At 38.5% G+C, this 14,807-nt stretch overlaps 1 protein-coding gene and 2 long non-coding RNA genes across 8 annotated transcripts in view; 1 reads left to right on the forward strand and 2 right to left on the reverse strand.

Moving 5' to 3' along the window:
• Positions 1–1,413, forward strand: part of LOC107145537 — a 13,516-nt gene extending 12,103 nt beyond the window's left edge. Inside the window, exon 3 of the long non-coding RNA XR_001503921.2 lies at positions 801–1,413. This is a non-coding gene — a long non-coding RNA (uncharacterized LOC107145537). The remainder of the gene's footprint in view (positions 1–800) is intronic.
• Rbms3 (RNA binding motif single stranded interacting protein 3) overlaps positions 1–14,807 on the reverse strand; it is a 1,302,406-nt gene that overhangs the window by 1,163,833 nt on the left and 123,766 nt on the right. The gene's annotated exons all lie outside the window — the stretch shown is intronic.
• LOC125613819 overlaps positions 1–14,807 on the reverse strand; it is a 58,444-nt gene that overhangs the window by 29,023 nt on the left and 14,614 nt on the right. The gene's annotated exons all lie outside the window — the stretch shown is intronic.

Consider the following 14,807-nt stretch of genomic DNA (forward strand, 5'->3'; position numbering starts at 1 on the left):
TTTTTTTTTTTTTTTTTGGGGGGGGGGGGCGGTGCTATCAAGCTCTTTCTCCTTTATTTAACCGTTTCTACTCAAAGTACAGTCCCTAAACCACTATCATCATTTGGAGTCTGTGAGACTGCAGATCTCGGGCCTCCATCTTTGCAGGACCTGCTCAATCAGAATCTGCATTTTTAAAAACCCTCAAGTGATTTGTGTATGTATTAAAATGTGCACAGGTCTAGGCCAAGAAGCTGATAAGTCAGGTAAGGGAAGGGGAAACAGTTTAAATATTTTGCTAAAACACCAAAAGGATTATAATTCTATCAGTGTGGTCTATATTTTGTAGGCTGAGTCTTCAAGTCTATAACTTAACTCAGTAAATAGTTTGTACCCTTACACTTAAAAAAAAAAAAAAAAAAAGGTGTAAGAAACATAACCAAGCTGCACTGAGACTCTCAGAACTCATAATACCTCCAGGAATGCATTGATTATAACATAACAATTTGCTAAGAGTCTTCAGGACATGCCAGACTTATACCACCTCTTTCCTTGTTGAAGTAAATCCTCTCAATTAGAATGACCTCATGTTTTCTCTAAGCTGCCCTGCTCTCCTATATGTTCTTCAAGACACAAGTTAACCACTGCTCCTCAGGATTTCACTCAAATTATTGAATGGCTCTTACAATTGAAGAAAGGTCATTCGTAGGAAGCCTGAGCTCTTGAAAGATGTCAGTCACTTGAAAAATTCTCTCTGAAAGATTTTATTTCTGACCCCTGTTCTACAACATTGGATAACCTCTTTCTATCTCCTTCCTCAGGATCTGAACTGCTGGATATAGGCTACTGAACTACTTCCTCTGACTTTAATTTTGGCAGATACAAATCTCAGGTACTGGAGTTCAGAAGGTATCTTGCAAGACTTCCCACATAATTGTTCTAGCACTTTTCTGTATCCACTTCTAACTTCATATCTAAAAACAACTAACCAACTAGCCAACCAATAAAAAAACCTTCCCGAGTGCTTTCTGAATCTTGGTCCTAAGACAAGTCTTCCTCCCTCTTCAATGTTAGAAGTCACCAATAAACTGAATTACCATGTCTAATAACCACTTTGGGTATGTTATGATATTTTAAAGTATTAGTCTTCCCACAAAATTCCTTCCTTGTAATCCCAAGGACTTTTTTTCTAGAATGCATAAGTCACCCTTAGAGAAAAGGGAAAAAAAAATTTCTCTGCTAAATTCAAAAGCCACTCTTTGAAATACACAAATCATTTGTACAAATGAACTGGGAAAGGAGGAGGAGGAGGATTATATAAACCAAAAGGTGTGAGCCTCAGAAACCAGAACCATCCTTTAAAGCAAGTTTCATCTATGGAAGTAGCATGGGATATGATGATACTACATCATCCAGACATATAGACACCTACCATATTGGCCACTCTAGGGAGATGCTCCTCTTTGATACCACTGAGGATCATCTCCCCAGAGTGGCCAATATGGTAGGTGTCTATTGACATCCACTCAAAGAAGATACATGTTTGGGTACTAAGACTTTGTTCCTAACCCCATCTGTCCCACTACATAGACAGTTCTTTGTTTAATGATGAGGATGATCAGCAATGTCTGGAGAGTGGAGTTCTTGAACACCTGAAGGAAAAGTGTGCCTGGTGTGAAAATTCCTCCACTTGACCAACTAGAACTACATGGAACCAGCTCAAGAGTCCCCCTTAAATCAGGACAGTGTTGGAATTCACATCCATGTTTTATTTTCTCAGATTGAACATAACTTTATTAGCAACTGACTCTCTGTAAAGCATTCACTTTTCATGATGGATCTTTATAAAACCAATAATTATTCCTCTCCAACTAAGGGTTCCTTTTAAAGCACTAGCTGCTTTTGCTTCCCCTGACACCATATACAACTACTCGCAGGGCATCCGTCCATGGTTTTCCCTTGCTGGCTCATCTCCTTGAGGTCCCTTTTCCTCATACCTTCCTTTTAACCAATAGGGCACTATTTCTCCAAATTACCCATTTCATGATATCTTGTTCCAATTTCCCTTTTCCTTTCCTTTTGTGTTTCTATAATGATACTTAATTGATTCCAACGTGAAATTTGAATAGTTTCGGGTTACAGACCTAAAGAATGAAGAAAGCAGGTGGATAAACAAGCATGAATGCTATACTGAAAAAGCTTATGCTTTAGAAAGAGACCTCAACCATACCAACCGCATGGCAAATTCAAACAGGCTGAGTATTCTCTGGTAAGATTAGAAAATTGGAGTAATTAACTGGGCAGTGTAGTAAAATAAATAAATTCCAGCAACTGAGGGGGGAAAAATAGTTTTTTTTATGACTAAAGGCATCCAGGTTTCCAGTCTACATTGATCAAATTGATGAGAAAATTGCTGAATTCTCTATTTCACATTTCCCAGTAAACAGAGTGAAAAACGTCCAGATGACTGAACAATTTCATAAAGTGACTCGAGAATTATACATTACATTCAGGCCTTAATACCATTTATATCTGTGCAAATGCGTCACATGTGGCATCAGGAAGAGAGGAGTCTGCATTTGCCTAATGACCTCTGCCAGCAGTCACCCTGTAGGGTAGCACTTCAAGAGGGAAAGATAAATGTAACCCCTCTCTTTCAGCAGCTGAAGCCTGGGTTAGGCTGTCCTGGGGGATTTTCCAATGTACTACACAGCAAAAATTTTAAAGATGAATTTGTATCCATTCAAGGTCATATGCCTAGATTTTCTCAAATGTTTGGTCACTATCTAGACAGGAGATTCGATTTTTTTTCTTCTGTAAAGGGCCAAATAGTTAATACCTTAAGTTTCATGGGACACATAATACCAATCACAACTACTCAACTAGGCTGTTCTAAGAGGAAAATTAACCACAGATGAAAAGTGAATGGGCATGGCTATGTTCTAATAAAAGTTTATTTATAAAATAAAGTTGGGGTAAAGGATCAGTGGGATTTGACTTATGGATCATAGTTTGCTAATTTCTGGTTCAGACTCGGGGGTATAAATCTCCGAGCTCCACAAAGCTAGAAAAATAGTCAATTAACCACCCATCATCAACACCATGTTCATTGTCATCATAATTATCACTTCCATTTTATAAATGAGGAAATAAGAGGTAAATTGCTTTGTTGGTTAAATATTTGGACTAGGACTCATGATTTTTTTTTTCCTCAAGTCCTATTTTCTTTCTAACAGAGCACAGATTTAGATATACCAAAATAAAATAGTCTGACAGCATTTCAATACCAGAGTACAAGAAATTGCAAAAGGAGCAAAATTAAATTTAGAGGATTAGAATGAAAGGAGTCCAAATTAAATATGCACAACAGTGCTAGTTCATTGGGAAAAAAAAAAAAGGAAACAACTGTCAATAGATATTCCCACCTGTCTTCTATGAACTGCATTTGTTATCTCAGCTCCTTTTATTGCCTGAAATATATCACTGAAATTGACAGTTACAATTCATAAATAAAACTATGAGTGATAAACACAGAACATTAGTGACACAAAGGGTGAGCTTTTTGAACGCCTACTTCCCAAGTTTAGAACTGGACTTCTTATTTGAGTCCACCTGAGCCCACAACAGGTAAAGATAATTCAGAACACCTAGAGGAAGCAGGGGGGAAAAAATCTCAGATAACAAAATAATAGCACTTCAAGGATTCTAAGTGCATTGTATATTTGAGTATATTCATTGGTGTAAGAGTAAAATATCCAAGAGAATATTTTTACTCAATTGATTTTCAAATACATGTTTTTCATAAAATATAATTTGTGTCATGAGACATATGTATTAAAACAGAAACATTTTTCTTTGCTCCAAAGTATTTTACTCAAACTCCCTCAAAGTTTTTTCACTAATTACTACTGGTTATTCTAACAGTATCTGGACTTACCAAACACTTAAATTTTGACGTTGTTCTATGCAAAATGAGTGGATGGGCAAAAAGCAAATATACTTCTTGAATTCTTAAGCCACACTAGATTTACCAGTGTTCAAATATAAATAATATTTTCAAACAGCAAAGAAACTGTTTCCCTCATTTCCTTTTCTTTCATGCACTTGGTAGATATAGCTGGTTCACCCTGTTCTGTCTTCCCCCTACTTCTTGTATGTACAGGGAACCCTGCTTCCTAGCTGCCTTGTCAGTTGGGACCATGTGACCAGTTCTAGCCAATGAATCATTAGCAAAAGCTGCATCAGTTCTGAGCTAAGGCACTGGAAAGCCGCTACAGGGCCCTTCCCTCTCTCTTCTGCCCAGTTTTGGCAAAAGTAAATGAGGTCATGTTGGCACGGTATTAGTACATACCAAAGCTGCTTGAATTACTGAGTTATCAAAGAGAAGAAATCTTCCTCAGGCACCTCCTGGACCCCCACCCAGAGCCAGCTTCATGGGCATATGGCCTATGTGATCACCCAAGACCTTGTGCTCAAAAGGGCTCTGTGCTTTGTTTAATGCTCTTCTGTCACAACCTTGACTTTTTTTCTTTTTTAATGAAAAGGGGCCCCATAGTTTCATTTTGTATCAGGCTTCAAAAATTTAAACTAATCCCAAACAGAACAGGCTTTGAAGGAATTTTGAATGAGTTTGTTAAGCCAATGAGATTTTAGGGCTGTTTATCTCTGCATTGTATAGTTATCCTATCCTGACTAATATAACCATGAAAACTTTTGAGACTCAGTAAGTATAACCCTGCACTGAAATGCTTCTCTGAATATCCTTCCTTCCCACTCAGACAGGTACCTTCACTGGGCGTTTTCCACAGCACTATTATCTGCTGGTTATTTGCTGAACTGTCATCCTGGGGTAGGTACTATGGGTACATTCCTGCTATACAGATTCCAACTTTCTGATATAACTTCCTATGTGGCAGAGACTGGAAAGTTAAAAAAAAAATTCCCAGATTTCTTTGCAGTTTAGAGGATATGGTCTACAGTTTGCTAAGTATGCACACCTATGAGACATTTGGAATGAAAAAGTAGGCAATATGAGGTCACAGACGTACTTGAGGAGATTGATTCTTCTTGCACGTTTTCAAGAGATTTCTTCTTTTGCAGCTCTGGCAGATGGTCCTGCCTTGTCTTAAACCAGTAGCAGAGGAACTTTCCTGAGAGTAAGCCTACGGCTGGTGATTTACCCCAGCTGCTCTCATACTTTCATGTGTAACGTTTAAACCTGGGATCCTGGGCCTTTTTTAGGTACTTAATGCCTCCAAATAAACATGTGTGCATGCGTGTGTGTGCGCGCACACATATTCAGAGTGGACTGTTTACAATGAAAATAATAAAACTTATGTTCTACACCCACTAAAGTATATGGTCTTTGAGTGCAAGGAATGAATTTTAAATTTAAAAATTACCTTTCCCTCCTACTACCTAGCCACTTAAGACTACTTTGGGGCTTTGGTACATAATAATAGCTCAAAATATATTGCAGGAAGACAAGCAGGAAGTATAGTAGGTAAGTTTATGGTTAAACTTATGTGTTAATTTGGGCTAAGGGAAGCCCATGAAGCTAGTAAAACATTACTGGGCATATATTTGGGGGTGTTTCTAGAAGAGATAAGCATCTGTGCTCTAAGTAAAGACAATCACTGAGGCAGAGAAGGAGTGAATTTGCTTTCTCTGGTGAGTTGGGACAGTTATCTTCTCAGACATCAGCGCTCTTTATTCTAATGCTTTTTGACTTGCTATAAGACTCATATCATTAGCTCCCCTGGTTCTCAGGCCTTCATACTGGATTGGAACTATACCACCAGCTTTCCTGGGTCTCCAACTTACAGAGGAAAGACTATGGGATTCCTTGAACTATATAATTGAAACCACTTATAAGAAGTCTCTCCCTCCTTCTCTATGTTATATATAAACATATTTATTCATTATGTATGTATGTATATGTATATGTATTTATAAACACACATAATCTATTGGATAGGATATATATATATATATATATCCTATAGATGTATATCCTTTTGCTTCTATATTTCTGGAGAAACCTAATACAGAATGGAATCATTCATAGAATTATAATACAAAACTGTTAACACACTCTTGTTTTAATTAGATAACTGTAATAAATTGCTTAAATATGTAAGGCTTCAAACAGTTTCATAGCTACCAAAAAATTGAGTGTCTTAAAAGACACCATGGGTGTCCCCATGTGTTATGGTCTGAAGGTAAATGTGCATTTTGCTGCCTGAGTGTCTGTAAAGAATCTATTTTTAACAAGCCCTGTGCTGCCAGTTGATTTCCCAGACAATAAAATGCTTAAAAGTTAAAAATTATACAAATATATATATTTTTTTTAAAAAAAAACTGCTTTTCCACAACTTACAAGCCAGGTTCCCATCAGATACAGACATATCCCATTACCATAGTGGAGTAAGCTGCAATCCTAGTCAGGGAAAGAAAATTCATCAAAGTGATTCCAATTTAAGCCTATCCTTTTACCCAGAGTTCCTCAGAATTTTTCTCACAGTCATCATGGCAGCCTCTTGGGTGGTACAATAACGCACTGAGCTGCCCCATATTTTTAAAAACTCTTAAGTCAACAGGCTTCACAAGTAAGTGGCAGGATCAGTGCTGATCAGGCAAATGCATTCTTTGCTTCTCCATATGTTCTCTTCGGCGTGGGATGTGGTACCACTTTATATAGTAGCAACCTTTTTTTATGTGTAATTGTACAGTCACTGAAAAGTAGGTCAATACACACTGGTAATACTTTCCCATTCCCCAAATACTATCTGCCATGCCTTAAAGTTGAGACTTATCAGGGTTGAAGTACAGAAAAGGAGGGGGAAAAACAAGCCGAGGAGAAGAAGAAATGCAATATATTCGCCTCTAAGCTCCTTCATAAATCTTCATCTTATTTCCAACAAGATCTAGGAAAATCACTGTTTCACTCTAAGACAGGGATGCTCATTACCCAAGTTCAAAACCTATGAAAAATTACAGTGGAAAAATCATTCACAATTGATTTATGGTTAAATTGAAAGAAGTGGAAGTGTAGGACCAATCACCTGCTTTTTAAATATCTTTCAATCTCAAACCCACTCTGAAAGCTAGGCTCCAATCTGCTTCTATAATTAGAGTACCAAAACAAGAGGCATTAACACCCCCAACAGATCATTAATCATTCGAGCTACATCATGATGGGGGCCACAACCATGGACTTGAGGCAGGGTTGAGCGAATAAAATAGTCATTGATCTCTATTTGAAGAGGAGAGCAAGACAGTTAAGTTCATGTGTGTTTGTTGGCATCTATCACACCGGAATTGCTACAGAGACCATCAATAGCAGAACTATTTCACTTCCGTGCCCTTAAACAATGATTAAAAACTTTTAAGTGTTTCCAAGTAAGAAGCAAACTAAGATCCACTTTAGGTGCCAACATTTGGCAAGTGTTTAGTCCCAATTAGGTGATTAAACAGCAACTGTAAATTGTCTCCTATTGTTTCAATATTGAGGCCAAAAGTGATAGATATATACTAAATGAGTTCACAAACTGTCTTCTGGATTCTCTTGAATCCTTCATAAATCAACATCTTTTTGACAGCAATAAAATGTCATTAACATGAACTGCTTTGAGGGTAAACTTTCTAAATAATGAGGAAAAAGTAGTGATTATAGATTAGTTTTCCTTAAATAGGTGAGGTCGCCTTCCTTTTATGGTCTGTTAGAAATATCTTGAGATAAGCAGCCAACATATGTATAATTCCAGACCACATTACTTTGGATGAGAAACTCCTGGGACCCTATTGCCCTCATCTGCACAGTGCAGATCACAATACTTGCACAACCTTCCTCATAGGATAACTTTGAAGATGACAGGACATGAAACTCAGGAAGTACCTTAGCAAAGTCTTGTGCACCATACATATGGAAGCTTCTACTGATAGAAAGTCCTTTAACATTGTGTATTAATAAACAGGTAAGAATAAATGATTCCTTAGTAGCATATTACTATTTTTCTATAAATGCATGCTTACAAATATACCACTAGAAAATTATCTTAAAGTACAGTAACTTCAGATACAAGTAGAAAATTCTTAAAGCAGAGTAATCATTTCTAATTTGACACATTGGGCTGGTTTATTACACATGCTTTCTTTATAAGCATTACTCCCTAAATCTGGATATGAAATAGCTGTGCTTCACATTGCCAAAATAACCCACTGTGATCCATGCTAAGGTCACCACCTGCATTCACCTCTCAATAGAGCTTACAGGGATATATGGTCCTTGAAAGCAATCGTGAGATCCCTAGAATTCTTCTCTCACTCTCCACATATCAGAACAGACCGAGTGAAATCCTTTCCTTGAAATTTTCATTGTCCACCCAGTGAACTCTGAGAGTAGAGAAAAACTATTGGCGTCAAAATAGAGTCTGTTTCTGGTTCCGACAGTCTAGATAATAAATGGTGCTGATGTTGTTACTAACTAAACATCTAGAATACCTTTAAATATTTTCTACATACCCTAGAGCAGCGCTGTCCTGTACAACTTTCTGCTGCAATGAAGGGATTGTCATTTAATCTGCACTGTCCTATACAGCAACCACCAGCCACATGTGGATGTTAATCATTTGAAATGTGGTGTGACTGAGGAAATAAATTTTTCAAACTCAGCCAATTTACTTTTAAATAGCCACGTGTGGTAAATGGCTACTATATTAACCACTGTAGCCTTAGAGTCTCTTTTCCCAGCCCAATTCCAGTTTTGCCATTCTCCTGTGGGACTTAATCTGTAGGAGCCTCACCCGCAAAATGGTGGTAACATAATCCATCATAGGGCAGTAGAAAACCAGGAGGTAATTGTCTAAGGTATTGCAGTCTGGGGCTGATTACACAACTGAAACCAATAACAGTCTTGAAGAAGCAATCAGACTGTTATTACCCATCATTCTCTACCTTCCTAATTCTTACCGCCTTTGAGCATAACTCCCTTCAGCAATTCTCTCCTGGTCTTAAAATTTGGCATAAGTCCTTTTTGTAAGAGGCCCTAAGACACCTGCATTCACTTTATTTACCTGTCTAGATTTTCTCACCAGAGCTTGGCCCTGCTATTTACCATAATATTCCAAGCATCAATGCCTAGAACACAGCAACCCAAAGAAACTCTTGAAAGGCCCTTACAGAAATTTTCGGTGTATTTGAATGTTCTACACATTGTAAATTGTCCCTTCAATGCTGGTGAGTGCCGACTGCCCACATTACAAGTAAGAAATGACTAGTCTAGAAAGCGTTTGACACAGAGAAACGAAATCTGGTTATCTGTGGGAGTCAAGTGACTCACCAAAAATGGATTTATGGTGAAAGCACCAGAGTGGATTTGCCAGGCTTAAGATGGAAAAGAGGAAATAAGTGAGCCTAAGAGCACTGTTCTGGGTTCTCTTACCCTTCAGAAGAGCAGCAGGCTCTGAAATCTCCAAATTGTCCTTCACTGCTGAGATCCAGAAGGCACCAGACCCTCATATCCAATCTACTTCGATACCCGGATGAACTATGGTGTTGCCAATGGCAACAGAGTGACTGCATGCTCTAAGTCCCATTATGCCCAATAAAATTAATACTGACTACACCTCCACAGAGAGCATGGTGCTCAGACAGAACACAAACCACAAGGCTAAACACAGGGCTATGTGCAGGTTATAATACAGAGGCTGGATTACATTTTGGGGTTTTTTTGGGGGAAAATCAGTTGAACTTCCCAGAGTAATAAATTTGCCCTGTGTTTAAAGGAAGGGTAGCCATTCTAATGCCTTAGTATAGAACCATGCATACTATTTCATAGAATAACAGAAGGCTAATTATTGTTACTTCATCTTTATGGGACTCAGTTTCCACTATGTGCAAAATAGCCTCAATAGTAGCTAACATGTAAATTAACAATAAACACTAAAGATAATGTATTACATGCCTGGATGAGGTACTCAAGTTATTATTACTACTCAACATTCTATAACTTTGTTAAGGTTTAGATATGAAGTATCCCCCAAAAGCTCCTATTTGAGATAATGCAAGGGAGTTCAGAGCCAAAATGATTAGGTTAGGACTGTTGTAACCCAATCAGTACATGCATCCACTTGAATGTGTTAACTGGTTGGTAACTATAGGCATGTAGGATGTAGATGGAGATAGGCTAGTCATTAGGGTCTTGCCTTTGGGGTTTCTATTTTGTCCCTAGTAAGAGGAGCAGTCTCTCTCTCTCCCCCTCCTTTCTATTGCCATGTCCTGAGCCACTCTCCTCCTCCATACCCTTCTGTCATGACGTTCTGCCTCCCCTTGGGGACCAGAAGGTAGCCATCTATGTACTGAGACCTCTGAAACTATGAGAAAATAAATTTTCCCACTTCTAATTGTTCCTTCAGGTCTTTTTGTCATAGCAGCAAAAGCGCCGATTAAAACAACCTCCCAAATTCTGAAACACATTCCTCAGAAACCCTAACTTAGAATCTGGTCTCAAAGTTCAGTATGGACCCTGAGGACTCAAGGCATCTGCCTTTTCCGTAAATATATTTTCCTCTCCCTAAACCTTGGCCACTGTGTTATTGTTTGTACCAAGAATCAATGCCTAGAATACAACTACTCACTAATTTAAAGAATGAGTTATTGAGGTAATAAATACTTACAAACTGTTACACAATAGGACCCATGTGAGAATGATTTGCTTCTGCTAGTTAGGGTTTATACACTGATCTGGCCAGAATTTTAATTACATGGTGTGGTAGGCAGAATGGGCTTCCAAAGCTGACCACCCAATCCCCAGAAACTCTAAACATGTTAGGTTACGTGGCAGATGGAATTAACGTTTTAATCATCTGATTTTAAGGAGATTATATTAGATTATCTGAATGGGCCCAATGTAAAGGTCCTTAAAATGGGAAGGAGGCCACAAAAGAGGTGAAGTAAAGGGAGAAGAGACTTCAGAAGATAACCAGGGTAATGTGATATAGGAGGATTTGACCTGTTGTTGCTTCCTCTGAAAAAGAAAGGAAGAGGCCATGAATCAAGGAATATGGGTGGTCTCTAAAGTCTGGGAAAGGCAAGAACATGTACTTCCTTGCTGATAACCTGAACTGTAGCTCAGGAGACCTGCATCAGATATCTAACCTACAATACCATAATAAATTGTGCAGTTTCAAACTACAAAATTTGTAATTAATTGTTGCAGAAATAATAAAAAGCAATAAAACTCAGCTTAAAAAATATATTAATGCCTTGGTCCCACTCCTAGAGATTTAGTTACTCTGGCATGTTTCCAAGCAAGGTGTTAGGATTTTGGAAAGTGCTGTAGATACGTCAACCATGAAGCAAAGTTTAAGGATCATTCAATTACCCAATCAATCTCTCTCTCTCTCCCCCTCCCTCCATCACACATGCCCAGAAAAATAAACTAAGTATCCATGCCCAGGAATAACCAAACTAGGAACCAAATGATATGAACATTATTCACTTTGAAATTTTGTCCTGCCATTAGTTCCATTTAGTCATGTACTAAAGAATCAGGTCCTGAGAAATCAGTAAAATCTAGTCACTTATGTTAGGCATTGTCCAACTGCAGACCACAGGCCACATTATTTGTTTTTGTAAATAAAGTTTTATTAGAACACCACTGTGGTTATTTTTGCCTACTGTTGCTATTGCTTCCATGGTATATATAAAAGAAATGCTGAATAATCATAACAGAGACCATACATCCTACAGAGATGACAATATTTTTACTATGTGGCTTTTTACACAGAAAGTGGCCAACTACCTGACCTAGATCAAGCATGGGACCCTCAACTCCTCAACTGTCACCACTGGTATCCCTCAGCTTCTAGCCTCATGAGGCCCACTGAGGAAGGAGCATCCAAACACAGCAGCCTTGGGACAGAGACAGAAATAACCAAGACTGATTTTTCTAATATTGTTGATTTTATCAGGACTTCAGGTCAGAGAAATGCAACAGATTTTTGAATATTATCTCATTTTTTCCTATTATTCTTAAAATATTGGGGATAACCAATAAAGCCACCACTGAAATTATTTAAGATATCGGTTTCTTTGTGCCTTGTCCCACTGTCAGTGTTTTGAGAATTGCTCATTTATGCATGCACTATACCATGCAAGTTAAAAAGACACAGTATTTGCCTTCCGGGAGCTTACACAATCTAAGCTAGGCAAGGATGGCAGAGAAAGAACACTCCCCAAGGGATACACTGAATAAATCCATAAAACAAACATTGATGTGATTTATCCACAAAAGGTACATCCAGATTTAATGGGAAGGCAAATAAGCATTCATAAAAGGAACCCAACTCCTTTAATCAAATCTTTTAATTATTTAAGGAAAGGATTTCTGGAGAAGAAGTTGCAGATGAAGTGATTAAGGTGACCCTAGAAACAATTCTAGACATACAGCTTAACTGCGCTTGAAGGGGCAAATTAGATGTAAGGATTAGAAATTTACATTAAAGACCAGGAAAAGCCAAACACATCCTAACATCCAACATTCAAAGGGAAGACAAAGCTTTAATCTGTGATGGGAAAAAAAATGGAACTTCCATGCCTCAGTCTCTTAACCCACTCCCATGGAAGATACCATGTGAGAGTTAAATTTATAATCTTTATACAGATCCTAAAATTCTTGGAATCTCCAGTGATAAGTGTCTTTGAGTGCTAATAACATAGCTAGTGACACTTCCAGCCACCAGCCATCTCCAGGATGGGGGATGGTCATTGGAAAGACAAAGTATGACTGGAGGCTTCAGGCTTTCAGCTCAATTCCCCAACCTCCAGGTGACCATCGATGGCCAATGATGCCTACCATAATGAAGCCCCCTAGAATCCCTAAAGTTCCTGAATGAGAGATTCTGGATAGCTAAAATATGGAGGTGGCTAAAGGCCAACATGCTTGGAGAGGGCACAGAAGCTCTGTGCCCCGTCTCCCATCACTTACTGTGTGCTCCCATTCCAGTGGCTGTTCATTTATATTCCTTTTAATACCCCTTATAACGAACTAGCAAACATAAGTAACATGTCCCCTTGAGTCCTGTGAACCATTCTAACCAATTAATCAAACCCAAGGACAAGGTTATCGGGACCCTGATTTATAATAGGTGGGTGAGAAATACAGAGTAACAATGTTATTTGCAGCTGGCATCTGAATGGGTGGGGTGGGGAGACAATCTTTTGGAACTGACCCCTCAACCTGTGAGATACAACATTATCTTCAATTAAATCCTTCCAGAATTCAATTGAATTAGAAGAAACTCAGCTATTGTCCACTGGAAAATCTAGCATACAATTGTTTGGTATGTGGAGACAAGCTCCCCTCATGTGGGATCACAGAAGTGTTCTGTGGGGTGAATGTATAGTAGACTTGTAGCATTAAACAGCACCCACAGATCACAACATTTAATTTTTTTCTGTTAAGCCCTATAATTCTGTCCATCACAGCAGCCTGAGTAGTAGATTCGACACAAATAGATGATCAGAAGTGGCCTTTACACTTAGGTTATGTACTATCTTTGTTTTAGGTTATTATTCAATGGATGCTGAAAGATGAATATCTGGTTTCCCTGTTCTTTAATCCACTGTCCCTCAAAAATTTTACATAAACATAGAATAGTCTACAAGCTATATCAACTCAAAAAAGAACAACATTGGAGTCAAGAGGGAAAAAAAATGATTGCTCAGAATGAAACAAAGCTCTAACTAGAGAAAAGAATTAGATGCCCAAGAGTGGAACAGAGGCAATTCAAAATTATTGAGCATAGAGATGAGAGTGAGGTATGCAACCAGATCTCCTTCAGGACCTAGGCACTCAATTCCCCATCTATCAGAAGTGCTATCTACTGACAGCTCACAGCTGCACCCTTCTCCTTAACTGCCCTTGGTCAAATAGAGCCATACATGCAATGGTACACCATCTTCCCTAGATAGGCCCCATCTAGGGAAGACTAGCTATTCAGTAACAAAGGCTGGACCCCCTTGGGATAATCCTTAGGGATCAGCCTGGCTCAAGTCTTCCCTGAGATTTAGCTGAAACTTCAGCCTCAGTTGCACTGCAGTTCAACTCCCCCGCTGCCCAATCCTCCACCCTCACTTCCTTGCAGATGTTGTTCCAGAGACTCTTCTTCTGCTTGTAAATCTCTGCCTCAGAGTCTGTTTCCAGGGAAACCAATTTAAGGCAGAGCACCATCTGCATGGTGGGTACAGTTAGGTACTTTTCCATACTTTATCTCATAATGTGATCCTTATTACAATGACCTTTTGAAATATGATTGGGGCTCAGAATATTAAGTCACAGAGTTAAGGCAAGTGTCAGAGCCAAAAGTTGAACCCTGGCAGGTGCTAGCAGGTGCTACAGTGTCCAGATCAAGGATTAATTGTCAGGGCCACAAAAAGAAGTTCAAATATTCAGATGAGCCTCTAAAGATCAAGATTTAAAAGATTAGAGGCACTAGGCCAAAGTCAAGAAAGGACAAAAACTTTGATCCAAGTGCCAGTGAGTAAAAAACTCAAACTAGACTAATTTCTGGGACAGGAAATGTGAGCCTTTGAATGTCTATTGTATTTATTACCTTGAGGCTGTGTATGTATACAAGAAACAAACAATAACAATAGTAGCTACCAGTATGGGAAAGCAATCTGAAGCCTGGCACTATGCAATGTTGTTGGAAGTCAATTTTTTTTTTCTTGAAATTTCATCTAAACCTGTACACTTTCTTCTTGTCATTCCTTAAATAATACCTTGAAAATACTTACATAGCATTTACACTGCATTTGGTATATTA

This window comes from Marmota marmota, unplaced genomic scaffold, assembly GCF_001458135.2.
Source record: "Marmota marmota marmota unplaced genomic scaffold, marMar, whole genome shotgun sequence".
NCBI classification, from domain to species: domain Eukaryota; kingdom Metazoa; phylum Chordata; class Mammalia; order Rodentia; family Sciuridae; genus Marmota; species Marmota marmota.